Raw genomic sequence first — 27,714 nt, 5'->3', positions numbered from 1 at the left:
TTTGAAGTCCTCCAGATGGATTATATTCAGATGGAGCGATGTCGAGGTTTCAAGTATGTCCTTGTAGTTGTATGCGCTTTGTCCAGATGGACAGAAGCATATCCAGTTCCAGATTACACAGCCACGACCACTGCCAAGCAGTTGGTTCGTGAATTTTTCCCCCGTTACGGACTCCCTAGGGTCGTGTATTCTGATAACGGCCAGCCATTCTCATCTGAGCTCATGAAACACGTTTCCCTTTTGTTAGGGTACCAGTGGAAATTCCATTGTGTACGCCATCCTGAAGCAGCTGGTCTAGTAGAGAGACATAACCAGACCCTGAAAATCCGCATTGCCAAAGTCTGTAAAGAGAAAGGTGTGGATTGGCTAGTAGCTCTGCCAGTCGCCCTGTTTTATATGCGCATGGTCGCACATTCTAGATCAGGTCTGTCCCCGTACGAGGTCGTATTCGGCCGCCCCCTAATATGTGGGGTACACCTAGACCTCGAAGTATTACAGATGTTTCAAGTAATATGCTGACAGATTACCTAGCTTCCTTGATGTCTGCCCTACACTCTTGTCGTTCACAGGTTGCCGCCGCATTTCCAGACAATACCGAGGTGGCACCGCATGAAATCGTTCCCGGAAGTTTGGTTCTTGTAAGGAACTTTGATCGTTCAAGTCCGCTGGAGCCCCGCTGGAAGGAGCCCAAGCAAGTCCTCCTGGCCACCCGTACTGCCGTCAAGCTGGAAGGCAGGAAGGGCTGGGTCCATCTGTCTCACGTAAAGAAATTTTATGGACTAAAGACTGTTTCCAAGAACATTTCCGAGGATTTTAAAGATTGCCAAAGTACTATTCTCAAGGACTGTCCCGCAAAAGACATTGATACAAATTCCTCCCTGTTAGAGACAACTCCGCAGCAGGAGTATAAGAAGAAATTAAGGTCTAGTAAAATAAGTCAGCCAGTTTGATTGTCTAAGTCCTCCCCTAGGTGAAACGGTTAGACCGGTTTCTGACATGTATAAAATAGACCCCCACAGAGAGAGAGTTAGTGAGAACTCTAAAAGTTGCATTATTATTTTATGTTTTCTGCTATATCTCAGCCTTATGATTACCTGCACAAGTTATGCATGTTATTTGTGTTTTCCAGTTTCTCATGTAAATAAGTCTGCTGATGCTACAGTAGAGCACACGTTTAGTGATCTGCCTCCTCATGAACTCTCTTATCGTCTTGCTATGCGTAATAATTCCTTTGTCCGCATGTTACATTATTCACACCAGACCAGCAATGCCACTAATTGTTGGGTGTGTGGTCGACTCCCCCCTTTTCAGACACCGAAGGGAGTTCTGCCACTGTTTCCTTATCCATTTTCACATAATGGTTCGTGTGGAGCATGGTCCACGTTAACGTCATCCTCAACAGATATGTCTTTTCTTAATAGTACATGTTTTCCAGACAAGCAAGGTCTTCCCCACAGAACAGGGTTAGATCTAGAAAATGAAGTTTATAATTTGGGTAATTATTCTTCGAATTTTATGGTCCTGAATGTTCAGTCTGATTCTACTCCAGACTTACCTGCTATGTCAGTATTACCAGTAAAAGGTGAATTATGTGTCCGAAAGAATGGTTCCGTACATGTAGGACATAGTGATTGTACTACTATTATCAAGTATAGTGACAGTGGGAAATCTATTTTCAAAGCTTCACGTCATTCTTATTTTGTTTGTGGTCAGACCGTATATGTTCGTCTGCCCCTTGATTGGGATGGTACCTGTTACATTGCATTCCTACTGCCACCAGTTTTTCTAGCCCCACCTGATTATCATAGGAACTCCCACCTAGTACATACTAGACACAAGAGAGACCTCCCGATTGTCGATTATACTGAAACTGCTCTAGAGCAATACATAGATATCAATAAAGGTGTCTTTCCCTACTTAGGTACTGTCGTGAATAGTAAACTGATACGTAGATTAACCAGAACCCTTAAAGCAGTAGTGATTGAGACTACCTCTGCTCTAGGTAACTTAACTGAAGAGCAATCTTTTATGAGAATTGTCGTGCTCCAGAATCGTCTCGTCATTGACGTCATACTGGCCGATAGGGGCGGGGCATGTAGAGTCATCGGATCTAGTTGCTGCATTTTCATTCCTAATAACGCGCCGTCTGTTTATTCAGCTATAACCAGACTCCATAAAATTGCCCATCTGTTACACCAAAATCTAGGCACCTGGACATGGTCCGGTTGGTTCTGGAATATAATTTCTGCCTGGGGATGGAAAGTATTGTCATTTCTAGGTATTGCAGTAGCTATCATATTCAGTTGCTGCCTCTGTATACAATGTGGCCCTGCGATTTGCGGCATTTGTGCTACCTCTTGTATTCCTAGTCCCAAGTCCCGTTCTAAATCCAGTTCCAAGAAAATTCGAGACGAGCAAATGATACTGTATGAAATGATAGATGGTATCATGAATATTGATGTTTCCTGATGGAAACGTAGTGACAAGGAGGGAATGTGGAAAAGTAAATTTTGCCATGTTCTGTGTCCCTACGTGTCCCCCATCTTATGTTATGTGTGCATGATTAATATGCATATGTATTCCCCATGTTTGATTAAAGACGCAATTACAGTTGTGTCCATCTCTAGTATGCCAGTTTCCAGTTCTCGTGAAAGCTACGAGTATTAGGCCTATGTAAAGTCACGTTGCCACGTTTCTCAGTGTGCACGTTATTTCATTGAAACGTCCCCGTTTCTAGGCCTCAAAAGGGCCCGGACACCAGATTCAGCTCCTGTCTCCTGAACCCTCGCTGAGGAGCGATACAGCCCCCACCTGTATCCTCGACCCTTCACTTACTTCCTGCCTCGCAGTGCCCGGCTCGGCCTGGCTCTGCCCACGAGTCTGCCAAGAGTATGTTATGATTCTAGTTATCAGTCCAGCCCTCCTTCTCTGCATTCCTAAGCTACTGAATCGCATCAATAGTTTCCGTCATTGTCTAGCCTTTACGTCTCCATGTAAGAGAAATACTGCATTTAATGGTCATTTAATATTCTTCAACACACACTACATGTAGAATAATGCATGCTCCAGTCTTAGAGCCTGTTAGCCTTTCCCCTCCTGACTTCTAGTTTATATCAACATGTTCTCTAAACATTAGATACTAGATAGTGTTTAGGTACATGTCGCCCTGACTCTCCAGACTTCAGTCTCTGCTCCTAGTGCAGAAGTCATAGCCCCCAGCTTCTCCTAGTAACACGTCATTGTTAGTTTGCGCGCACCATTAGGTTAGAGGTCCCGGCTCCTTGGGTAGCCCCCTCCATGTTTCCGCCCCATTTATGACATATTCTGTTACGTTTACATCACATGTCCATGTATACGCCTCCTGTTACACCTACTTTCACCCTTATCTTTCGCGACTGCTATTGACCACACCCACTGCTCCGCCTATCATATGTATTGTAATGCAACTGTTTTAGTATATATGCTTGTGCACTGTTATTAAATGTTATTCCCTTCCCTTGCGCCGATTCCCTTGATCCTGCCCCCGGCAGCGCTGCCATCCCATTCCTGTGCAGGTTGTCCTGTTCCTGTCCTTTATGCTGTATTAAACCTGCAAACTCCTACTACCTCGAATCTTGACTCTTATTTTATTGAGCTATCTGTTATTACTATGTCCAGTCAAAAATAGATCCGGTATTATTTATTTATATACCACATGAGGACGGATATCAGAGGATACACACTTGAAGAAGGCGGGGACGGAGAGCACGTCAGGTTGGTCAGTAGTTGGTCCAGCTACACGTGGCATGGGAATGCGAGGCGGAGAAACCAGCGGGGGAAGGCCGGAAAGACAGAGAAGGACTAACAGCTTTACGAGAGAGAGAACCGGAGCCCAGGGGAGCTCACAGCTTGTTGACGAGCAGAACACCCTAACCTGGCGGAGGAGGGAAAGCCGAAGCAGAAGACCAGACCTCACTGAAGGACGCGGAATCACCACGCCACGGCCCCGGAGTGACGTGGCTCTTACAGGTGCGTGGGCGTGTACGGGACTTTTGGAAAGGGGCTGAGTCAGAGAGGGATGGGAGGGGAGGCTGAGGGGTGAAAGGAACTCAGGAAAAAGGAAATAAGTGAGACGGAAACAAAGACAAGAGCAGAAATCATCGGCTACTCTTTCTTTTGGTTGCTCCAACCTCTATACCCTCCCTTCACATTTATGCATAGCTATTATGTATCCCTCACATCCTCCCTAGACTAAACCATAAAGCAAAAACACTTACTTGAGTCTTTTCCTTCTGTCTGAAGGACGACGGCGGCCGAGGCTCACCAAAGGGACTGAAGAGAAAGACCCTGTGGGAAAGAAGAATATAACGGAGACAATCAATCATTGTGATTTCCTGTAATACTAAAAAAAGTGCATACCAAGAAATTATTCAATGCAGTGTGCTCCTTCTTGACCGACTCTTCTACACGAGGAGCTACATACTTTCCCTACAGGGAATGGGAGACAGAAACAAAGAGACCAACAGACACACACAGACACTCACACACGGGAAAGCATAGTAGGAAAACGCTCTGTACAGTTTTTATATGCTTGCATATGTACATTGTTTTAGAAAGATGGTGGAACTATTTATTCTGTTCAATGTGCTTATTTTGCTAATTACTTTTATCTGCTTCTATTACATTTGCAGTTCTGAAGGGATAAAATCCGACTTATATATGATATTGGTGTAATATATCCAATATACGAAATATTACTTTGCAACGAAACCCCTTGTAAATACGCTCGTACTAGAGACATGGGGAAAATCGGGCCTTGGCCGAATAGGCGCCACCTTGGTTTCGTTTCCACGTCCTCACTTAGTTTAGTTCCGAAAGCACGTGACACCCTTTAGGATAGAAACTGAGCAGTCAGCCTAGGCTAAGAATGAACCATTACTTCTGGTCCTGGGAAGTCAAGGTCGCATCTGCCTTTTAAGTCAGATAGGCACATTCCTGTAGGCGCCGTGCCTGTACTCCCGTGCACCAGAACGAAAGGGAGTCACCTTCTCTGACCTGCCCCCATAATAGCTTAGCTGAGTTTCGAACTAATCAACTGTGCCTTATATGGACTTTCCTTTTTGGCTTCACGAGAAGTGGTACTTTTCCATGTAAGGGGTTTCATGTGTTATGCTGAAAGTATATATGCACTGTTTTGAATGTGATCCAGCAGTCTCCTCTACAGCACCTTTGAGGGTGATGTTGTAATTTGGTAGCGGCTGGTTTAAGCATTAGCATAAGATATGCTGTTTTCAGCAACTATTGTAACATCGTGCGGACTCCATTTTGTATTTGTGGCAGCCATTTTGTCTGCCACATGTTGCCATGTGCTCACCATGTGCTTTGTCCTACCTTCTTGTAAACTGCGCCTGAAATCTGCCTAGCAACAGGCTATATTTAGCATCCCCCACTTTCACGCATGCCCAGGCATGTCCAGTAGGGTCTGCAGCTGTTAGTAATTAGTTCCAGATAGGAATGTGTTTACTAGTTTCTGAAAACTGTTAACTCCGCCAACTCATCGATTGTGCCTTCCAATATTCCCTTATATGTACATAAAACTTGCTCTTGTGTTTTGTACCACCTCCTTTTGAGCCCCTGTGTGGGTATAAAAGGACCATGCTTTCTTTGTTAGGGGTGCTACTTCATACAATACTGGAGGGTGTTGTTTGGACCATAGTACCGTCTCATGAGGTGTAATAAATATTGTTTTTCTATTTCCAGTTTCTGTGCCAACTTCTTCTTATGGTCTGAGGACTTTGTGCAGAGAAGGGCGAACCCCTTGCACTGGTAGGCCTTGCTGAGGCTTATCACTACGTGAGGACGAGAGAGAGGCTCCTCTAAATAGAGTACTTTGCATAATAAACGATTGAACCTTCTCCATTGCCGACTGACTGATTATTGGTAATTCGTATATGGGCTATTGGTAAGTATAGTCCTATGGTATATCATTTTTGGGTACTTCAGTTGGCGACTACGCCGGGACTCCGCGATAGGGCCATCCCCTCCTGTAAGCAGGAGTGAAGGGACAGGGAGGGGTTCTGGTCGAGTGGGTGGACTGAAAAAGGATCCCTATTGAGAAACCAGTTTTTGGTCGGAAAATTTCCACTCTCGCGCCAAGTGACCTTCCCAGCTGCTAAATAACCCTTCGCCGGAGTCCTTCGGGCTTAACCCGGAACAGCTGACCGTGTTGGTCTACAGGAGTCGGCAGTGGAGAACATGCAATCAGACCTGAGTGCACCAGGTGAGGGACTTATTTTGGCGTCTTTTGGAATTGCACTGTTGAGCGGTGCCTTTGGAAACAGTTAACTGTATTTTGGAATTTGGTGGTTGGTGAACCACAGGGAATCTGGGGGTCCAACGTGGCAGCGGAGTGGCTGCACGGGTGGATGCCCCACAGACTTGTTTGGTGATTAATTGAGACAACGTCAGATGCCCTGGTGTTGCACAAGGGGTGCTCGATCGGCGGGATCTTCTTCGGAAAAGCCCGTAACAGCAACTGGGTAAGCTTGGGTCCTGGAGCTACGCGCCCAGTCATCCTAGCCCAACCAGCACAGGACTATGGGATCGTCCGTAAGAAGGTCCGTGGTTCGCCTGATGATCTCTGGGCAGTCTCTGGACTGTCTCTTTTGTAAATCTGTGTGGTCTGGAATCAGTTTTGATCGATTCCCCGAACAGTCGACGGGCTCTGTTCGATTTGGAAGACATGAATTTGGAATTGACGCCTATTTGTACTGTATTAAGAACGCCGGCTGTACTTTGGTTATCGATCGAAATTTATGAAGCCCATGTGTGAGTGGTGAATGCGATTGTATGATTTGAGAACAAATGAGTATATAGAAGATGGACATGTCCTGGTGAATGGTGTGTTTGGAAAGTACGAGTTGTTGAATGAATAAAAATGTTGTGTTTTAGTAAATTGTGTTTTGGATGTTGCTGTTGTCGGAAGAGTGGGCGTTTGGATGAAAGGCAGCCTGCTCCTCCGGAGGGCAGCCCGAGTTTTGATATGTATGTTAAACATGGTATCTCTTCCATTTTGTTTAATACGATCTGGAAGAAGTACACCAAAGATAATCAGGAATTGCAATGGCCCTTAACGGGGTCTTTTGATGAAAGAAAAATTAATTATTTGCAAAATAAATTGTTCGCCAAAAGGAGCCGTCAGGCAATGTTCGACTCTTTGACCCTATGGTTAAAGGAAGCAAACGACGGCGAATGCGAGAGGAGAAATTAGGAAAAAATCAAATCCTGTCAGACAATTAGGCAAAAGGCTGTGGCATATGAGAAAGCAAAAGTAGAGAAGAATATTGAACAAACTGATAGACAATTTCGATTACAGGCGGATAAGAGTTATGTGACACGACAAGTTTTCAAGAACAGTGGGTTTATACCCCTTATAAGAGAAGCGAGGTTCTCGCATTAAAAGCCCAGCTTCCCGACCCCCGTAAGAATCCTACGGCTTATTACAAAGAACTTACTGAGGCAGCTAATTCGGCTGTTGTGACCCTTGCTGACATTGAGTTATTTTTCGGCCTATTGATCCCGGTAGATATATGGAGACAAGTGCATGAGCAAGACCATGTTGCAGATTTTGGTGGAACATGGGACCAAATTAAAGATTGGGACAGAGACCGGAAACCGGGTGATAAGCCTCAAGCAGAGATCTTAGCTATACCTGCTCGTATTATAACATATATTCAAACCCTTATTCCTCCACGTAAGGTGGATTGGGATAAACTGACGGCTTGTAAACAGAAAAAGGATGAAAATGTGTCTGATTTCTTTACTCGGTTTGAGAAAGTATTCATTAATTTCAGTGGTCAGGATCTGTCGACGGAGGGTGGTATACGGCTATTCGTAAACAGATTTGTCACTAATTTGCTGCCTGAGATAATGACCCAATTGCAGGCTGACAAACGTACATGGACCACCTCCACCCCTTCCGTTATACTCAGTATGGGTCAATATTATGAACAACGGGAAAATGAGAGCAAGGACAAGTGTGATAAAAAAGTTAAGGATTTGAAGACCGAATGTTGTGAGGAATGGGTCCAGTTGCTGAAATAGGGATAAATCAGTGTTCTTATTGTAGGCAGGAAGGACACTGGTGAGCTCAGGGTGGGGTTGTGTGTGTGTGGTGGGGGGGGGTTGTGTGTGGGGTGTGTGTGTGTGGGGTGTGTGTGTGTGTGGTGTGTGCGGGTGTGTGTGGGTTTCACAAGACTGCTTTTTAGAACTGTGTGAACGATTGCAAAGGTTGATTAAGTGCATAGGCACGCTAGTGGAGATTTGATGTTAAAGCGCCAATATGTGTATAGGCGATGGAGCTTTAATTCCATACGTATTCCAACTACATGGGAAAGATGCTTGCTTGTATCGTGGCAAGCAAGCAGTGTTGTGGGAGAGGGTTGCAAAGAGGGAGCAACGACCTGAGAGGAAAGGGGGGGGGAGTCAAGCTGTGTTGTGGGAGGGCTTTGCGGAGATGGGTGGAAGAAAGCAACAATGAAGGGGTTTAGGTCATGGAAAAAGGTCAACCCAGTGATGTAAATTTAGGCGGGGCAAACGGTACATGACATCACTTGCTACCACCCGTGGTTTTTAGTTGAACTGGCGCCCATGATTACAAATGAAAAAAAGCACCCAGACTTCGGAGGGTGGGAGGGATCTTTTAGAGATAATCAACAACACTTGTATGAAAGTACTGATGGTAGCCAGCAACCACACTAACATAGAGTGCTTAAAATAAAATTAAATGAGCAGCTGTGAGCAGCGCCGTACAAGCAGCGATGGGCAGGACATGGTCCAAAAGCAGAACAATGACACTACAGATAAGCTGCAAGGGGCGGGAGATGTGTGGGAACGGTATGGGGAGATTAGATTAACTGGGAGCAGCTCCGTGAGCCAGCCAACAAGGCGAAAGCAGAAAGAACAAGCAATGAGCGCTCTGTGCTGGGGGAGGGCCATTAACCTGTGAGAACTCGCGGCGAGATCAAAGGAAGGGTGGGCGGGACATTGGCGAGCGAGGGGTGAGGGAGTGTGCAGCCTGGTGAGCTGAAGTGGCAGCAGAGGCATAGTATCACTACTTGAATAGCTGAACACAAAGCAATGACTTTGTGTTGAACAGAATAGAGATGGGTGTACTTTTAGAGTTTCTGAACTGCACAATATGCTATTCTGGTTGAAAAATCCTGGCTTCCCACTAGACCAAACTGTGTGATCCACGGCTCATCACTTTACTTCACTGTCATTTTGCTAAGCCAAACAATATGAGAGCACAATGAAGTAATCCAGCGCAGCACAAAAACCTCACGTACATGGTTAATGTAAGCAAAAGTGCTAACATTTAATAGCAATACAGCCTATAGAAATAAATAACATGACAAACTGACATTTGAATAACGTGTCAATGTTGTCAGTTCGTGGGAATTCTTGCCAACGTTTCATTAAAAAATATATATATTACTTTCAGTAAATGTCATTCAATTATATGAGTATGTATTTTTTTGAGATGCTGAGAAATCGATATTTTTTCAATTTAGACGATATTTTTTTAATTTGCTCCCTCATGTACGTCTTTCGATGGCTTGTGGGGTCAAGCATGGGCGTTTCACAAACATTACAGAAACCCAAAACTATTGAAAAACATGGGTGCAATGACGTGTAGTTTATTTGTCTAGCCTTTGCTGTGATCCCTAATATCAACCAAATTAGTTCCAAGTCTGAAGGAAATCGGCCTAGCTTCCTAATGCGAAGTCTGCTTTGCTTAATGTGCATTTAAATCTACAGCCATGTAGTGGTTTTATTCAACATTAGAATTTTTTCAAATATATAGTGTTCTTTTAACTAGACTAGGCTTGTGTTTTGTGCACATACATACTAATGTTTTAACTTGTGAAGATTGTACCCAGACTTTGGCAACAAAATAAGAGGATTTTCACTTGTGATGCGTATGTTGTCACTTCCGGACACATTGCATTCTGTAACAATATTATGCTTTGTCTATGCTTTTTAGGCAAACCTGTATTTTCAGAAGACTTTACTCGCACAGCCCTAGAACCTACCACATCCTTCCTGAAATCTTTAGTAAAATGATGACGCTGATTTGTTGAGAAGTAAGTTACAACAAAGCTGAGGGAGAAACTTACTTAGTTACAGCAAGTCGAAACGCAGACGTCAGGTATGAAGTTATTGCCATCTCCCTTGTTAATGCTGGATCTGCGCTGACCAGTTACAACCCACACTAAACAAGCTCTTGGCATTGCTGGGGGGAGGGGGGTAGGAGAAATGCGAGACACGGCTTGGCGGCCGTGAAAAGTGTGAAGCAGGGGACGGGAGAGCGGATCCCTTTGAAGTGAAGCTCTCGGAGGCAGGCGGCTCGGGGAGCAAATGTTAAGCGCGTGCATGAGCACATGCATTCTACGTAATCCGCGATGGTTTCAGAGCTTGATTGAGCCTCTATACTCTCATCCTATTATCGCTTGCGCGATTAATAGGACGAGACCTAAAAATAATTTGGAAATGAAAACGGTGCTGCCTGAAGGCGAACACGTAAAATAAGTTACTAATGAGAAGTGTGCGAAGATGCTCAGTAATGAGCTCTTCTATAAACCTCCTCCGGAGTATCAACCACTGCACCAGGCCTTCAGTGAAAGATAATAAGAATGGATCCAAGGGGAGGAGCTACACTAGCAACCAAGATGGCCGCATAAGCTCCCGGCTCCGCCGACCTCCGCCGGTTGCTCATAAATCCTGACTATCATCCTGATTTCCCACCGGACTCCCGTGCAGCTGAAGTGTGCCTGATTCTAAAGGTGCGATCCCGGAATTTCTAGCTGCTCAAATGACAAAGATACGCCGTGTTCCATTCTCGGCCTAACCCGGAGTTGAAGCCGGGGCCTCGAGTTCTAACCCAGCCGGGTTGGAGTTGAACAACATCGGCCGCGGGACGTGTGTGGCTTCCGGTCTCCCGAAGTGGTGTCTTTCTTGTCCGTTTTGGATGGTGGTTCGGTGGCAGCTTTATCCCGCAAGTGCGGCGGCTTTACATATCGACTGCTGTGGTCGGGGATCCGCTGCCCGGAGGCCCCGTTGAGCTCCCGGGGTCGAGGGGCTTGGTTCCTCGCTGGCGGCGACGGTGTTGAGATCGTGCTTTTGGAAGTTCCCACAGATGTCATCTTCATTGCCTGTGCCTTGTGCCCCGGAGTAGTCGACCTCCGGGGTTCAGAGACCTGCTCGGTTGCTTCGTGAGGGGCGATAGAGCGGGTTGAATGTACACCGTCGCTGCATACTATAATGGCCGCCATTGGGGAGCTCCACATACGAGTCACCGCCATCGTCCAGAGGATGGTTGTAACGGCTGATACCATCTGTCGGAGTCTGGACTCCGACCCTTTGTTGGTTTTGGAACAAGATACTTTACCCGCGGAACAAGCTCCGACTGCTATAGAGGACCCTGTGCGGAAGTCGGACTTTGTATTTTTTCGCGACCCTCAGATGGCAGCGAGCGAGCCCGAGACTATCGGAGGTGTGTTCTGCCCTATGCCGGTATCGCCCGAGATGGATGTGAATATTCCTATACTTCAGAGTGAGTTCTCCAGTGACTGTTGGATTAATACCTCGCCCTTTTTCTCCCAGACGGATCGAAAACGCTCTGCCGGCCTGTTTCTGATGGACAGTGAACTTTGGTTGACTTTTGGATTTTGTACAAGTCTATCCTGGTATCACTTCTTCCGTGCTGACTTTGAAACTTCTCTCTATTTTGATATTCCTGTTGAGATGGCGGTTCGATGGACAGGGCTCGCATGAAGAATCGTAGTGGCCAGGGTTGACTTTTACCGTATGGGTTTGGAAAATGACTTCATTTGACACAGGATTGTATTTCATGATGGCGCGGGAGCGGGGTGGTTCTTGCACTCTTCCCCCCCGATGGACTTTATTTGTTGCATTTTATTATCCTGGACATTTATGGGGTGGGTTGCTGCTGGCGGGGGGCAAGGGAGACCGGGGGTCTGTTTGATATTCCCTCCTCCACCTTCTTCTTTCCTACTTTTAGGTCAAGTTCTGGGGCGACAGGCACGCTGCTAGTGGGGATGGGCCGTAGCCATTGCAGAGGTGTAGGGTGGGGGGAATGGGGAGGGGTTTATTATTTTACTTTAGTTTAGTTCTATGGCCTTTTTTCTTCTTTCCTTCCTTTTTCACAAGAGACGGGTCGATTATCCTGTATCGATTTTCTTATTTATCGGGTGCCTAATTTGGTCTTTAATATCCTGTATCGTGGGAGGGCTACCTTTGTGAACTGCTGTGTTGTCAGATTGCTGATCGTTTTTCCTCTTTAATGTGTGTATTGTTGCTACAGTTGCATCCGTCGGTAAAATTGCTTTCTACGCATTGTGTACTTGCTCACCTATTGATGTATCGTGTTCTGTATATGATACCCGATTTATGTATATTCTCTTGTTTTTCTTCAATAAAAACCCTTAAAAAAAAAAAGAAGAATGGATCCAAATCCATAGAAATACGTGAAAACCCATGGAACTCTCTGGAAGAGGAGATGTTAAACGCGGTGAATGACCCGATCCAACGTCTCAAGCAGACTCTGGGTGAAGAGGCCGTTACTCAACGGCTGTAGTGCGGTGACCCTCATACGCTCACTCCATGACCGGAGGCTCCCTGAAGAGGCCCATGGCCAGTTAGCTAAGATGACTCCACCTCGAGACAACTACTCATCACTCCGTACAAACCGCTTAAACACTCACCAACAGGACTCACAGGATGCCTCAAACACGGGCTGCGCTCCTCGAGCTGAGACCATACAAGCTCCTCTACTAACACCACGAGCAGGACGTAAACAAAGTGATTGAATGCTGGTCATGGAAATAGAAACAGGACTGCTGATGCGAGAAATTTATTTAACAACAAGAGGTGGTGATGGACAGAGTTTCTGAATTAAGCAGAATACTCTCACCCAGAAAAGAGATCAGGGCTAGATCCAACACCGTTTTTTAGCTCACTGCACCATCCCAGTTCAGAACCTGGCTATATGCAAATTAGTCTGTTCCTGTCCCAGGGCATGATGGGAACAGGGCAAACCAAACTACCAAGCCAATTCTTAAACTGGGAAGGAAACAAGCTTCCGGCGACCGGTTTCTGTCATTTCAGCCGTCGTCGGCCCGGCTTGCTTGAATCCTGATGGTGCAATGAGCAAGGGACTCACATCTGAGTATACCCTTCCACGCTTAGGGTGGACAAAATATTTGCGAGAAATTGGCGCCCATCTTGGAGTGTGTAAACACAAACAACTATGGAACAAAGTGAGCAGCAAAGTGTCTGGTGTTGCGTGATTAATTATACAAAAGTGATATCACCGCGAAGAAATGCAAGAAAACTCCAAACCACTAAACAGGAAATAACAAAATGGTCATAATGAAATTGCCGATGTTAATAAGATCGAAACAGTGAAAAAAAACAGAAATAAATGAACAAATGAACAAATGGAAAGATAATTAAAAAAATAAACACCACCACATGTTAAAAAAGGAATTGACTGAAGAGATGCATATGTACAATCTACGGGCCACAAAAGTCAACACATAGGAACCAGCGTGCAAAACCTACTGGAATAAATGACAAAAGTAGACATAAGGAAAATCTGGAGAATGGCAAACATTAAAGAAACATCCAATGGTTACTATAAAAAACATAGTAATTAAATTCTATCATTAACCCCTTAGCTGCGGCGGATATTCCATGCTCGGGACGGAACCGCTCCGTCATGAGCCTCTGGAGGGCTGTGCTTGTGACGGAGTGGTTCCGTCACGGCACCGCCCGCTCAATGGAACGCGCCGCGCAGGCGCGCCGAGCGGGCCGTGACGGAACCGCTCCGTCACCAGCACAGCCCAACCGAGGCTGGTGACGGAGCGGTTCCGTCACCAGCGTGGAACAGGTTAAGACCCCCAGGCATGAGGGTCTGCACATTTTTTATCCACCATGCTTCTCTTTGAGCCAACACTCTACTGTCGTCTTGACCAGATTTCCTCAACAAAATTTCTAAGATCATAAATTTTAACAGCATTCGAGTGACAATGTTGTGACCAATGTGCGGCAAAATAAGATTTAGTGCTTTTGGTGCGGATAGTGCTTTTATGCTCGGTTATCCTGACTTTGATTTTGCATGATGTTTTCCCTGCATATAAAACCGCACACGGGCACTTAATGGTGTAAATAACATTGGTGGTGTTGCAATCGCCGTTGTACTTGAGTGTTATGTGTTTGCCAGAATGAGGATGATGTATTATGTTGTCTGTGATCACATTGTTACAATTGACGCACTTGAAACATTTGCCCATTCCAGAAATTTGCGTAATCTCAGTTTTGCTGGTTGATAACTATTCGTTGATGTTTTTACTGCGGGTATATGCAAATAAAGGTTCCTCAGTAAATAAACCTTTAAAATCTACTTCATGTTTTAACAGTTCCCACCTAGCCTTAATCACTTTTTGATCGCAAGTGACCTAGTGGAAAATTTGGAGACAAACATGTCTGTTGACATCAGTTCTTAATCTAGTATTCAACAATTCCTTGCGGACGGTCAACTGCGTTTTACTGGTGGCTTGCTTCAAAATTGATTGAGGATAACCACGTTGCGTGAATTTCTCACTCTGTTTCTTAAGAGCATCCTGTAGTTTAGTATCATCAGATGTGATACGTTTGATCCTTAACATTTGAGAAAATGGTAAGTTATGAATCAGCTTGGGTGGATGACAACTTGAGTATAAAAGCAAATTTTTTTTGTCAGTAGGTTTGGTGAACACTGATGTTTGAAACTGGTGATCTTGTTTAGTTATGAGTTCATCCAAATGAGAAATACTTTCATCACTGATGCAATGTGTGAACTTGATTCTGTCATGTTTTGTGTTGAGTTCCGAGATAAGTAACTCCAATGATTTTCTGGAATTCCTCCAAATCAAAAAAATGTCATCAATAAATCTGACGTAGAACGCCAGATTAGAACTCTAGGAGTCCTGTGTGAAGATGTGTGCATGTTCAAACTGAGCCATAAATGTGTTCGCATAGGCAGGATCACCCGAAAAACCCATCGAGGTTCCACTGACCTGCAATAGAAGTCTTCTTTTCAATGCAAGTAACTGTGTTGAAGGCAGAATGACAACAACTCCAGTAAAAAAACTTTGCTGATGCACGTCTCAAGAAGCTGTAACAAGGCCCATTCACTTGCTTCAATACCTTCTTTGAGTGGTATGGAAGTGTATAGCGAAGTTACATCAATAGTGCACAGTATCCAAGAAGAAGAATACTATCCACTCATATTCTGCAACAAATTGAGAAAGTGTGTAGTGTTTTTCACATAACTCCGCCAAGATTGGACAAATTTCAGCAAAAAATTATCAACTAACCGACCAGCTGGCGAAAAAATTGAGTCACAGCCAGAAACTATGGGACGGAACAGGGGATCTACAAGGTTTTTGTGGACTTTCGGTAGCATGTACAACCTGGGTCTCCTCGGGTGTGTAACTGTGAGATAACTGTGAATGCTGTTGTTAATCCAAGACATTTGTTCAGCATGATTCAAAATGTGGGTTAAGGTATCCATGATAATCAATGTAAGATCTTTGTCCAACTTGATGTAAGTTGTGGTATCAAGAAGATGTTGCGACACTTTCTGTTCATAGAAGCTAAAGTTCATCATGACTAAGGCACCGCCCTTATCAGCCATCTGAAAAGTGATTCTGTCATCATTCGCTAATTCATGCAAAATACCAAATTCATGTTACTTCAAATTTGTGTGCACCTCGGGACGAAGATTGAGTTTAGCGAGATCATTGCGGACTAAGATTTCAAAGGAATCCAATACCTTTTGTGAAATTGGTGCCATAAATAAACTCTTCGGCTTTAAATAACGCAGTTCGGGGTATTGATCCTGAGTAGCTGATGTCGTAGTTTCAAGTGTAGGAACCACATTATTAAAAAAGTGCTTCAATCCTAAATTTCTCATGAATTTAAAGGTAGAGACCTCCAATTCTAAAGGATTAGTATGGTATACTGGCACGAAGGATGTGCCTTTGTTGAGCACCTGGTGTTGAGCTGGTGTAAGTTCAATTGAGGAAATGTTTATGACAAGGCTTTGCCTTTGCTCCTCAGATTCCAAGCTTCCACTTCTTTTACTTTTTCTTTGACCTCTCCTGGTTTTCTTTGATCTGGTGGTCTTCCACCGGCTGCACCTCCCTCTAAAAAAGAAGAAGACAGTGTTTGTTTAGATGAAGCACCAGCACCATTGTTTGTGCTTGGATGAGCTGTTTCAGGTTGCGTTACCAATGGTGGTCTAGAAGGATCTAGCTCATGGTTGGATACCACAGACTCTTGAGATGATGTATTTGGTTTCTGGTAAGGTCGTCTGCTGGCGTACACCGCTGCCCAAGTGTACACCTCATTGAGTTTATAGTCAATAGTATCACAACAAAATTTCCTACGTTTTCTCTACTGTATATCTTTGCCGTAAGAATCAAGTTTACTGTTCAGATCATCCAATGTTATCTTCCAGAACTCGGCTTCGCATCTAACTGATAAATCAGACTTGATTGTATCTATTTCATCTTCAAGTTCTTTTATCGTTCTGGACAGCTCTTCAATTAATAACAGTATCAAATCTAGAGAGCATTTACTGCCTGCCATTTTTTCATGAATGCCTTATTAAATTGAAATTTCTATAAAAGAGGTTCAATTGGTAAACGTAAACCTCGCAGAATACGTTGAACTTTGTGATATTGAATTAATGGGAATGCATATAAACGTTAACTTAATGCTCTGCGTTTAATGAATTCTAACTGCCGGATGTGCTGTGTAACTGAACTACCGTGGGCATTGAATGACAGTGCATCCTGAATTAAAGAGTATATGTCTTTGACTTGTGAAGCTGAGTATGTGAGGGTATCTGCTCTGTTATCTGTAAGATTTGAGATGCTTTCAAAAGACATGTTAGATTATGATTGCGAGTTGCTGCGGACTTGGAAATGGCGAATAGCTAATGAAAGAATTGTTCGAAAGTCTGCGCACTCCCTGTAGAATTGGGTAGGTTACGTGTAATCTGTTTAAACAAAGACTGCGTGCGACCTGGTAAAAAGGCTGCCAGCCTGAGAACTAGGAAATACTTCTGGTGGAGCACCACCAGTTTGCCAGGCGCACTGCGAGTGTTAATGTATTTATGATTCACATTATTCGATAAAAAGAATCAATAAAAAGAATCAGTTACATGCACTGAGAGGAGGCAAGATGGAGGCCGCAGGGAAGGCTCTGGGTTGGAAAGGAGGGAGAATATGAAGCATTCTACTCGCAGAGCACTCCAAAAAAAAGCAGATTGATTTTTTGAGAAGGTTCGGGATTTTTTGCTGGAATTTAAGAACGAAAAGGTTTTCAGTATTCCCCCGGATATTATAAATCAGCGTTTGTGACAGACTTATTGCCGGACTTACTGGTATCTGGAGGGCGCCAGACTGCTGTTCTATTACGGCGTTCCGGATGGTGTCCAGGCTTTTGTTTTCTCGATTGAGTCGACCTCCGGTTTGGTTGCTTCCGGCTCTGTTTGCTGGACTATACCGATTGTGGTACGTGGACGCGGAGGCGGAGGAGGACGTGGAGGAGTGTGGAGCAGAATGTCTCCGAAAATGATTGCGCGAAGTGTCAAAACAAAAGGTCAAACTGCTACAAGGGAAGGTATTGAAAACGGCAATTCCTGGGGAGCCCGTAGAGATGGGTGAAGGGGAGAAGACAGCAGCACAGACTCCCTCAGGTATGAATCAAAAGAAAGGGGGCGAGAGATCTGCTAGGTCTAATGTTGCGGCACGTTCCGCAAAGCAAGTGATACAAACAGTCCCAGCATTATTTGAAAAGCAAATGTCGAAGAACACCCAATTACAATTACCAAGTGGCAAGGTTACAGTAGCAGATACTCTCGTTACTGTTCAACACACTGAAACAATGGTTCCTTTAGCTGCTGTAACAAATGTATCATTTGCTGGCGTTGAGCAAGAGAAAGAAATTTGCAGTGAAGCAATCGCGGGGGAAGGCGTTCTGGGAAATGGAGTCCCTGAGAACTCTCTCTCGGCAGGTATTACTGGCAGTTTGGACAATTTGGTTTCGGAGATAGATTTGCTGGCATTAAATGAGGGTGCTCTGGCACAGGATTTAACTGGGTCGCAAGACATTCTCGATAATTTTTACTCAACGTCTAATCACTCTTCAGATGAAAGTACAAGCATAAGTAAAGACTGGGCTGATTACCAGGAAGAGGACAGGTTCAAGTTCAAGTTCAAGTTCAGTAATTTTTATAGCGCACTACTCACCCAGAGGGTCTCAAGGCGCTTGAGGGAGGGTGGATGCTTTACTTGTCGAATAGCCAGGTTTTTAGCTGTTTTCTGAAAGAGAGGTGGTTCTGTGTGAGGCGGAGGTGGGTGGGGAGAGAGTTCCAGGTTTTGGCCGCTAAGTAGGAAAAAGATCTTCCTCCCATCGTGGATCTATTAATGCGTGGAATTGCGGCGAGGGCTTGATTGGATGAACGAAGTTGGCGGGTGGGTGTGTAGAAGGATAGTCGTTTGTTGAGGCATTTGGGTCCTAGTTCGTAGAGGGCCTTGTGTGCGTGGGTGAGGAGACGAAACTTTATTCTCTTTTTGACGGGAAGCCAGTGGAGATCTTTCAGGTGACCGGAAATGTGAGCTTGACGGGGGATGTCCAGTATGAGTCTGGCTGAGGCGTTTTGTATGCGTTGGAGTTTTTTCTGTAGTTTGGCTGTGGTTCCAGCGTAGAGGGTGTTTCCGTAATCTAGTCGGCTAGTGACTTGTGCGTGGGTGACTGTCCTTCTTGTTTCGGTAGGGATCCAGCGGAAGATTTTTTTGAGCATGCGCAGGATGTTGAAGCATGATGATGAGACGGCGTTGACTTGTCTGGTCATCGATAGGGAGGAGTCAAGGATGAAGCCAAGGTTACGTGCGTGGTCCGTGGGTGTGGGTGCTGTACCTAGGGCAGGTGGCCACCATGAGTCGTCCCAGGCAGAGGGGGATGATCCTAAGATGAGGACTTCCGTTTTGTCCGAGTTTAGTTTTAAGCGGCTGTTCTTCATCCATTCGGCTACTTCTTTCATTCCTTCGTGTAGATTGGTTTTGGCGGTGTTTGGGTCTTTGGTGAGGGAGAGGATCAGTTGGGTGTCGTCAGCTTAAGAGATGATGTTGAGGTTGTGTTGGCGTGCGATGGATGCGAGGGGACTCATGTATACGTTGAAGAGGGTGGGACTAAGTGATGATCCTTGAGGTACGCCGCAGATGACTTCCGTGGCCTCTGATCTAAAAGGGGGGAGGTGGACTCTCTGGGTTCTTCTGGTGAGGAACGAGGTGATCCAGTCTAACACTTTACCTTGTACTCCGACGTTGTTGAGGCGTTGTATGAGTGTGTTATGACAGACTGTGTCGAATGCGGCGGAGAGGTCAAGTAGGATGAGGGCAACTGTTTCTCCGTTGTCCAATAGTGTTCGGATGTCGTCTGTAGCAGCAATGAGGGCGGTTTCAGTGCTGTGTTTGGCTCGGAAGCCGGACTGTGAGGGGTCAAGTGAGTTGTTGGATTCAAGGAAGGCGGCGAGCTGATTATTGACGGCTTTCTCGATGACTTTGGCCGGGAAGGGGAGGAGTGAGATGGGGCAGTAGTTCTCAAGTTCAGAGGGGTCCGCTGTGGGTTTCTTCAGAAGGGCGCTGAGTTCGGCATGTTTCCATCTTTCTGGGAAGGTAGCGGAGATGAAGGAGCAGTTGATGACATCACGGAGATGGGGTGCGATGATGGAGTCTGTTTTGTTGAATATGTGGTGGGGACATGGGTCGGTTGGCGATCCTGAGTGGATTGAGTTCATCAGGCGAATGGTGTCTTCGGTGGTGATTGGGTTCCAGGCGCAAAGGTTGTGAGAGTGCTGTTTTGGTTTGGAGTTGGGTGGAGTGGGTTGGTCTTCGGATAGGTTTACAAAGCTGTTATGAATGTCGGCGATTTTGTTGTGGAAGAAAGAGGATAGAGAATCGCAGAGGTCCTGGGAGGGAGTGATGTCGTTGGTGCCGGCGGTGGGGTTGGTGAATTCTTTGACGATGTTGAATAGTTCCTTGCTGTTGTGGGCGTTGTTGTCGATTCGATCCTTGAAAGCTGATTTCTTGGTGGATCGGATCAATTGGTGGTGTTTGCGGGTGGCGTCTTTGAAGGCGATCAGGTTGTCAGTGGTTGGGTTTTGTTTTTTTTTTCTCGAGGGTACGACATAGCTTCTTGGATTTCTTAAGGTCCTTGTTGAACCAAGGGGCCTTTTTGTTTCCTTGTTTGATCTGGTGGTTTTTAAAGGGTGCTAATTCATCCGCGCTGTGGGTGATCCATTGTGTGAGATTAGTGGCAGCTTGGTTTGGGTCCGATGATATGGCGGGGGGATTTTGATTACGCGATGAGAAGAGTTGGTCGGTGGTGATTTTGTTCCAGTTTCTTCGAGGAATAGGTTCTGGTGGGATGTGGGACGTGGTCTTTTTGTAGCTGAAGTGGACGCATCTGTGGTCCGTCCAGTGGAGGGCTGTGGTGTGATCGAAGGAGATGTGTTTGCTGGAAGTGAAGATAGGGTCGAGCGTGTGTCCGGCTAAGTGGGTGGGGTGTCAACAAGTTGTTTGAGTCCGAGATTGGCTAGGTTGTCCAGAAGGGTGGTGGTGTTGCTGTCATTTTTCTTTTCCAGGTGGAAGTTGAGGTCTCCCAGTAGGATGTAATTCTCGGAGGTGAGGGCATGTGGGCTGATGAAGTCGGTGATGTCTTCGTTGAATTGTGTGCGGGATCCTGGTGGTCTGTAGATGAGGGTGCCTCTAAGTGTGGTTCTGGGGTCGGTGTGGATCTGGAAGTGAAGGTGTTCGGCAGTCGTGAGGTTATCGTCAGAGCTGGTCGTGATTCGGATGGTGTTCTTATGGGCGATGGCGATGCCTCCTCCTGTTTGGTTTGTGCGATCTTTTCGGATGATCTTGTAGGTTTCCGAGATGGCTATGGCGATGTCGGGCGCTGATGAGGTGTTCATCCAGGTTTCTGTAAGGAAGGCGACGTCCGGTGATGTAGTGTCGAGTAGGTCCCAGAGTTCAGTGGCGTGTTTGTGGACCGAGCGGGTGTTCAGCAGGATGCATTTCAGGTGGTTAGAGTCGGATCTGTGTTTGGAGGAGGAGGATTTGGTATGGGTCTTGATGCAGGCGAACTTGCAGGAGAGGCAGGAGAAAGGACCATGGAAGTGTCCTGGGGTAGCTACGCAGCATTGTGGGGTGCTACCGGCATTGAGGGTAAGGAGAGTGGCGGTATCATACGTTATGCGGGTGGAGGGGTCTGGCGCTGGGCGCGGTCCAGGCGCGGACGGGCGTAGACGGGCTTACCTTTGGCGCACCTTCGGCGCGCATAGGGTGCGATCGCTGCGCGTGAACGCTGCGCGTAAAAGCATCTGTCATATATAGATAGTGGAGGGGGGAGGGGCGAGGGAGGAGCAGCTGGGAGGCGGGTGCGGGCGGATAACCGGTCTGTGAGGCAGAACAACAAACAAACAGACAAAATGGCAGCGAGCCAAAAAGCGCTACAGGACGAGATGGGGTACGGCCTAAAAGAAGCGCTAATAGACTGGTCAGCACAGTCAGATAACAGTAAACAGAGCAGGCAAAGCGGGTGACACAGACAAGAAATAATGGTGCAGTAAATATCTATGCACGGTCTCCAAAGTACAGCGCTACAATCTTTAATCAATCTGCAGTGCGAAGCAAGTCAGGTAATAGGCGCTACAGTCAGGTATTAGATCGCTACAATGCCTAGCAGCTTCTACCAGTGCGAGCAATGCGTGCAGAGCGTGATCGTAACGATACCAGCTGATGTGCAGGGAGCAGCGAGGGGAGCGACTGCTTCGCCGAGGCTCAGGACGGTCAGCAGTATTGATGACGAGCTAAAATCAAATGAGACCTCTCCAAGGTCAATAATTAGTACTGTAAAAAAGTTAAAAACTAGGAAAACTCGGCATGCGAATTCTAAGAACAAATCTCTAGAAATGGGCGAGGATCTCTTAGTGAATGCGACACCGGGATCCCTTCCAGAACGGGCTCCACCGGGTGATGAAGTACTTAGTGTAGGGGAGCAGAGACATGTTCAGGAGATTACTTTGTCAACGATTTATAACACTATGATGGAAAATAGAGCGGAAATAAAGCTAGAGAATACTCGTACTCAGGCAACATGCCGGAAAGTTCAGAATGCAGTACCGCGTGTGATTAAAATATGTTCAGACACATCGCTTAGAGTAACGGAAGCAGAAACAAGAACCTCAACTCTGGAAGACGACTTGGTTGCTCAGAAAGCTGAAATTAACTCTATTAGAGCTCAATGGGCAATATCAGCTTTAAGCTCTCTGAGTTGGATAACCAAGCTTGAAGGAACAATTTACGAATTTTAGGTATTCCGGAGAAAAGTGAAGGATCAGATGTTCGTAAATTTGTCTGCGAACTATTTGCTGAGGCATTTCCAGAACTGACTTTGTGGGACTGGTCCATGGAGATACAAAGGGCGCATAGGTTTCCTTTCACCATCAAAAAAGGAAGGCAAGGGGAGGAAGATCGCCTTCGAGCTATTCTCGTCCGATTCAATAACTTTTTAGCACGAGAAGCGATTTTTGGGTTAGCTAGGCCTGACAAAAAAGGATTAGTTAAAGGTTGTAATTTTTTTGTTCGTCCTGATTTTTGTCAGGCTACAGTAGCTAAACGTTGGCACTTGCGGCAGCTTATTCCTGGGTTCCAGGAAAAAGGCACGACGGTCTTTCTCCAAAATCCTGCCAAGCTAAAGACTATTGTGAAGGGTCAAACTAAGTTCTTTTTTTCTGAAATTGAGGCCAAAGAATATTTGTTGTCTATATGAAGTGGCTAGGGTTGATAAGGTAGACGAGATTATTTAGTGCGAGCTCTATGCTTAAGGAATTTTAAGTTATGGGCAGCAATTAAAGATACTCTCCATTCCAACCTAGTAAAGGGGGTGGGGGGGCGGCACTCCATATTTTTTCAGGGACCGATGGTCCTTGTGCCTCATATGGAGGGATGAGTGGGTAGGGTGGGGTGGGTGGAGGAGTTGGAGGGGGTGGGTGCAAGGGGGGTGAAGGTGGAGGGGGGGTGAAAAGTTAGCAGCAGCCATGATCTTTGGTGAATCTGGTTTGGTTCTTTTGAATTTATATTGTTTGGAGACCTCTTATATAAAAGGTGTAATCAGATATGTTTATTTCATGCAAAATACCTTCTGTTTCTGTTTTTTCTTGAAATATGGATAGGAAACTAAGGATATGTACGCTCAATATTAGTGGGCTTAATAATTTGAAGAAAAGAGATGTGTTGGCTAAGATTGTTCAATTATCATGAATGGATATACTATGTTTACAAGAAACACATATTGCCTGGGCAACTTCTTCTTTAAGGGAATCTTATCAGAAGTGTCCTCTCCAGGATGCTTGTGTTTTGCTGGATTTATGTCCAGTATCAGGATTAATTAAAATTTTCTTTTGTTTGGGATCCAAGTTGGCCTTAAGAATGTCTAAAATTGGTTCTGGAGGCTCAAGAACATTGTCCTCGGATTTCGGCTACTCTTTAGAATGTTTCGGCTCAGAAGCAAGATTGTGTTTCGAAGCGGAGGGTTTCGGCTCCGAAGCATGTTTGTGTTCCGAAGCGGAGGGTTTCGGCTGCAAATCAGATTTGTCCTTGGAGCCTGATGATTTGGGATCCGAAGGTAATTTCTTCTGACTTGATCTGGAGCTGGAAGGCTTGACGGTTTGTTTTGGTGGCGAGCCGAGGGACGTGGCTTTGGAAACATTGCAGAGGTGGTGCCGTAGCCTTAGGAGTTTTGGAAGAGGATTTAGGGGCAAGGGGTCTTCGGTACTCACGGCATCATGTCCTGAAGGCATATCTTGGGACTCTAGATAGATTTCGAGCTCGGAATCTGACTCTGGAATCGAGAGGGCCTCTTCTTTTACGGAGGATGCTTCTATCTCTTCTTGGTCAGATTCTTCTGCAAAGATGTTATGTTATGTTATGTTATAAAGGGCTCTTCTATAGCGCACGGCTACTCCGTGGAGTGTCCCGGCGCTTTGGCAAAGAGAGGTAAAAGAAAAGTACACAGCACAACGCCCTCCGCAGGCCGGCACAGAATTACTGGGAGAAGAGCCAGGTCTTCAATTCCTTTCTAAAAACTAGCATGCTAGTGGCTGTTCTCAAGAAAAAGGGGAGCTCGTTCAAGCAACGAGGTGCCAGGTACCGGAAAGAGCGACCTCCAGTACGAGCGCGTCTAATAGTGGGAACAGCGGCTTTGGCCTGCAGAGCGGACCTTAGAGTCCTCCTGGGGGCATAGAAGGCCATCCGCTTCCCAAGGTAACTTGGGCCAATCGAGTGGAGAGCTTTAAAGGCCAGAGTCAAGATCTTAAAAGTGACTCTCTTAGTGACCGGAAGCCAGTGAAGTCTCTCGAGAAGCTCCGAGGCTCGAGCCCTTCGCTGTAGTCCAAAGATGGCTCTAGCGGCCGAGTTCTGCACGACCTGCAGGCGTGCCATCAAATATTTAGGAAGGCCCAGATAAAGGGCGTTCGCGTAATCGAGACGCGAGCCTATCAAGGCCTGAACAGTGATTTTTTTGTGCTGAAGGGATAGTAGGGGGAGAAACTTCCGCAACATTTTCAGAATGCCGAAGCACTTCCCTGTCAGCCCTATGATCTGGGGTCTAAAAGAAAGATCAACATCACACAGGACACCCAGATTTTTTGCTTTTAACGAGGCAGCATCGGGTGGAAACATATCACGAGGCCACCATGTCTTCCAGCCGGGATCCGGTGGACATCCGAAGAAAAGCAGCTCCGACTTGTCTGAGTTACACTTCAGACTATGCCTCTGAAACCAATCAAACACGGCTTCCAGACATTCCCGGATCCGGCCGCTGTCAAAATCCTCACCCTTGTTACACGTAAAAGGAGCTGGGTGTCATCAGCATAGGATATGATCTGGGCACCGAAAGTTTCCGCCACCGCCGCCAGAGGGGCCATATAGATATTGAAAAGGGTGGGGCTCAGGATGGACCCCTGAGGAACCCCCACCTCCAGTGACGGCATTTCCGCGGAAATCGGAGGTGCCCAGACCACTTGTCGGCGGTTGGTCAGAAATGACTTAAACCATTTCCACACCGTCCCATGGAAACCGATCTCCCAGAGTCTTAAAAGGAGCCGCCGACAAATCCAACATGACCAAGATGGCTTTACCCCCACCGTCCAAAATCTCTCAGATGGCATCGGTAATCTCAAGAAGAGCTGTCTCCGTGCTGAAATTCGCACGGAAACCCGATTGAGAGTCGTGCAAGATATTGTTACTCTCTATAAAGCTGGAAATAGAGAGGTGCACATGCTTCTCAATCACCTTAGCCAGAGAGGGAAGGAGGGAGATTGGTCTATAATTCACGTGAACAAGGGGATCTAAAGATGTTTTTTTCAGCAGCGGAAGAATCAGGGCGTGCTTCCAATCCGTGGGGGACCTCTCCCGATGTCCGGGAGGCAGTGAGCAGTGGGTTGAGCAAGATGTTAACTGCCGACGCCACTCTCCCAAGACATTTGGCAGGGCAAGGATCAAGCGTCGAACCCGATTGAAGCCGAGACAGGAAGTCGAGAGAGGAGGCAAGAGAGATGGAAGGGAAAGCCGATAGTAGAGGGCCTTTCTCCTTCATAGATGGTAACGTAGGTGTCAGATGACAGACAGCTGGACTAAAGCCCGCACCAGGAAAAGAGCCCTGAATAGATTTAATTTTATTAATAAAAAACTCACTGAGTTGGCTAATCCAGACTTCTGTATGAGAATGGATAGGTGTACTCGTGGAAGGAGAGATAAACTCTTGTACAATTCTAAAAATGTCTTTACTCATACTTTCTGCTGCGTCAATTCTGTGCTCTAGATAGACTTTTTTTGCATCCAAAATATGCTTGTGGTAGAGTCGGATTATCTCCCTATATTTAATTTTATCTTCCGGGTCGTACATGCGCCTCCAGACTCTTTCTGCACTCTTGCAGTCTTGGCGCATCTTACCTAGGAGAGGAGTGAACCAGGGGGCCGAAGCATGTTTACCCACAGAGTTGGCTAGCTTACCAGGGGCTAGCTCCTCAAATCTAGTTGTGAGCCACTTCTGGACCAATTCAATGTCTTGCTCCAGGTCGCCTGATAGCGGGCAGGGATGTTGGCCAAGAGCATCAAAAAGCATTTCCGCCGTAACTCGATGGAAACGCCGAGACACCCTTCTAGTATCTTTCGCCCCTCTTATACTAGGCGTAGCTACAGCAGAAATGCAAAATTTAATTAAAAGGTGGTCAGACCACAGAACTGGAAGCGGTGGGGAAGCCTCGATTGACCTAGTAGAGAAGATCTGATCGATCGTATGGCCTTTGATATGAGTCGGACTGGAAACGTATGGGATCAGCCCTAACGGACAGACAATGTCCTGAAGCTTGTTGGTATCAGGGTCTGCTGTGTTATCCATATGGAGATTAAAATCTCCCAGTAGTATACAATGCTCCGATCTCAGGCAAGGCACTGAAAGTGCCGCCTGAAGGTCGTCGAAAAAGAACCCTAGCGGGCCAGGTGCCCTGTAGATAATAATCCCTGTGCAAGTTTGACGGGGAGATAGCTTATAATGAAGCCTAAGGCTTCGCTGCCCGTGATATTATCCATGGGGAAAGTCGAACAAGAGAGACTCTTGTCAACAATTATTGCCACACCACCACCCCCTCCAACCACTCTATCCTTCCTATAGATGGTATAATCCGGAGGGATAGCAGCGGCTACATCAGGGCCGGAGCATTCGCTCAACCATGTCTCTGTAAGGAACAGGCACGAGGTTTTAGAATCAGATAACATATTCCAGATGTCAGTGGAATGCCTACTAAGAGATCTGGTGTTAAGCAGGTGACAAGGGAAGTGTAAGGGTGTGGATACAGGCAATAGGACTTCCCGACTCGGCATATTCCAACCACAGCCAGAGCAGCCCTTCCTAAGAGAGCGGCCACCCGGGAAAACATGGTGGCAGGAGGAGATAGGTCCTCGTAGCGCTAATAACTCACTAAAGGAGTAGAAGAGCATAGGAACCAATAATACGCCTCAGCCGCTGGGCTGAAAAACAGGACATAAAAGAAAATCTGCAGGCCTACCTCGCCGGCCTCCGAGACGCTGACGAGCACAGACGGGCAGGACTCTGGCACGACTCAGGCGCAGAGAAGGCGCTCCCGCTGCGCGTCACCGCTGTGCGCCATGAGGAGTCCTTTAAATAGGCAGCTCACACTGTCCCAAAGCGCAAGAACGCTCAAAGATGGCGGCCACAGTTCCCCTCCTGCTCCAAGATGGCGCTCCCCGCCCACAACCTCCCCGGAACCAGACCCGCTAAGCAGCGGTGGGGTTACAAGGATTAGAGTGCAGGTGAGTGGCCAGAGACCCTGTGGCTAAAACCAGGGGAAAAATAAAAGAAAATAAATTAAATACAAAACGGGCAGTTTAAAATACAGAGTAGTGCTGAGACAGCGCGCGCAACCAGCAGCGAGGCGCTGCTGCAATACTTGACCTCAGTTCCACTTCGCAAGATATCCAGAGTGTGTTGAATGCTTTGGCGCTGCCTCTCTCGTCA

General features: G+C 46.2%; 1 long non-coding RNA gene across 2 annotated transcripts in view; it reads right to left on the bottom strand.

The window, feature by feature from the left end:
* Positions 1–27,714, bottom strand: part of LOC144806021 (uncharacterized) — an 84,159-nt gene that overhangs the window by 53,639 nt on the left and 2,806 nt on the right. For both annotated transcript variants that reach the window (XR_013605651.1, XR_013605652.1), the window contains exon 2: positions 4,257–4,326. This is a non-coding gene — a long non-coding RNA (uncharacterized LOC144806021). The remainder of the gene's footprint in view (positions 1–4,256; positions 4,327–27,714) is intronic.

This window comes from Lissotriton helveticus (genome assembly GCF_964261635.1).
Source record: "Lissotriton helveticus chromosome 1_1 unlocalized genomic scaffold, aLisHel1.1 SUPER_1_unloc_4, whole genome shotgun sequence".
In the NCBI taxonomy this organism is placed as follows: Eukaryota; Metazoa; Chordata; class Amphibia; order Caudata; family Salamandridae; genus Lissotriton; species Lissotriton helveticus.
This window is presented reverse-complemented; position numbering and strand designations above follow the sequence as displayed.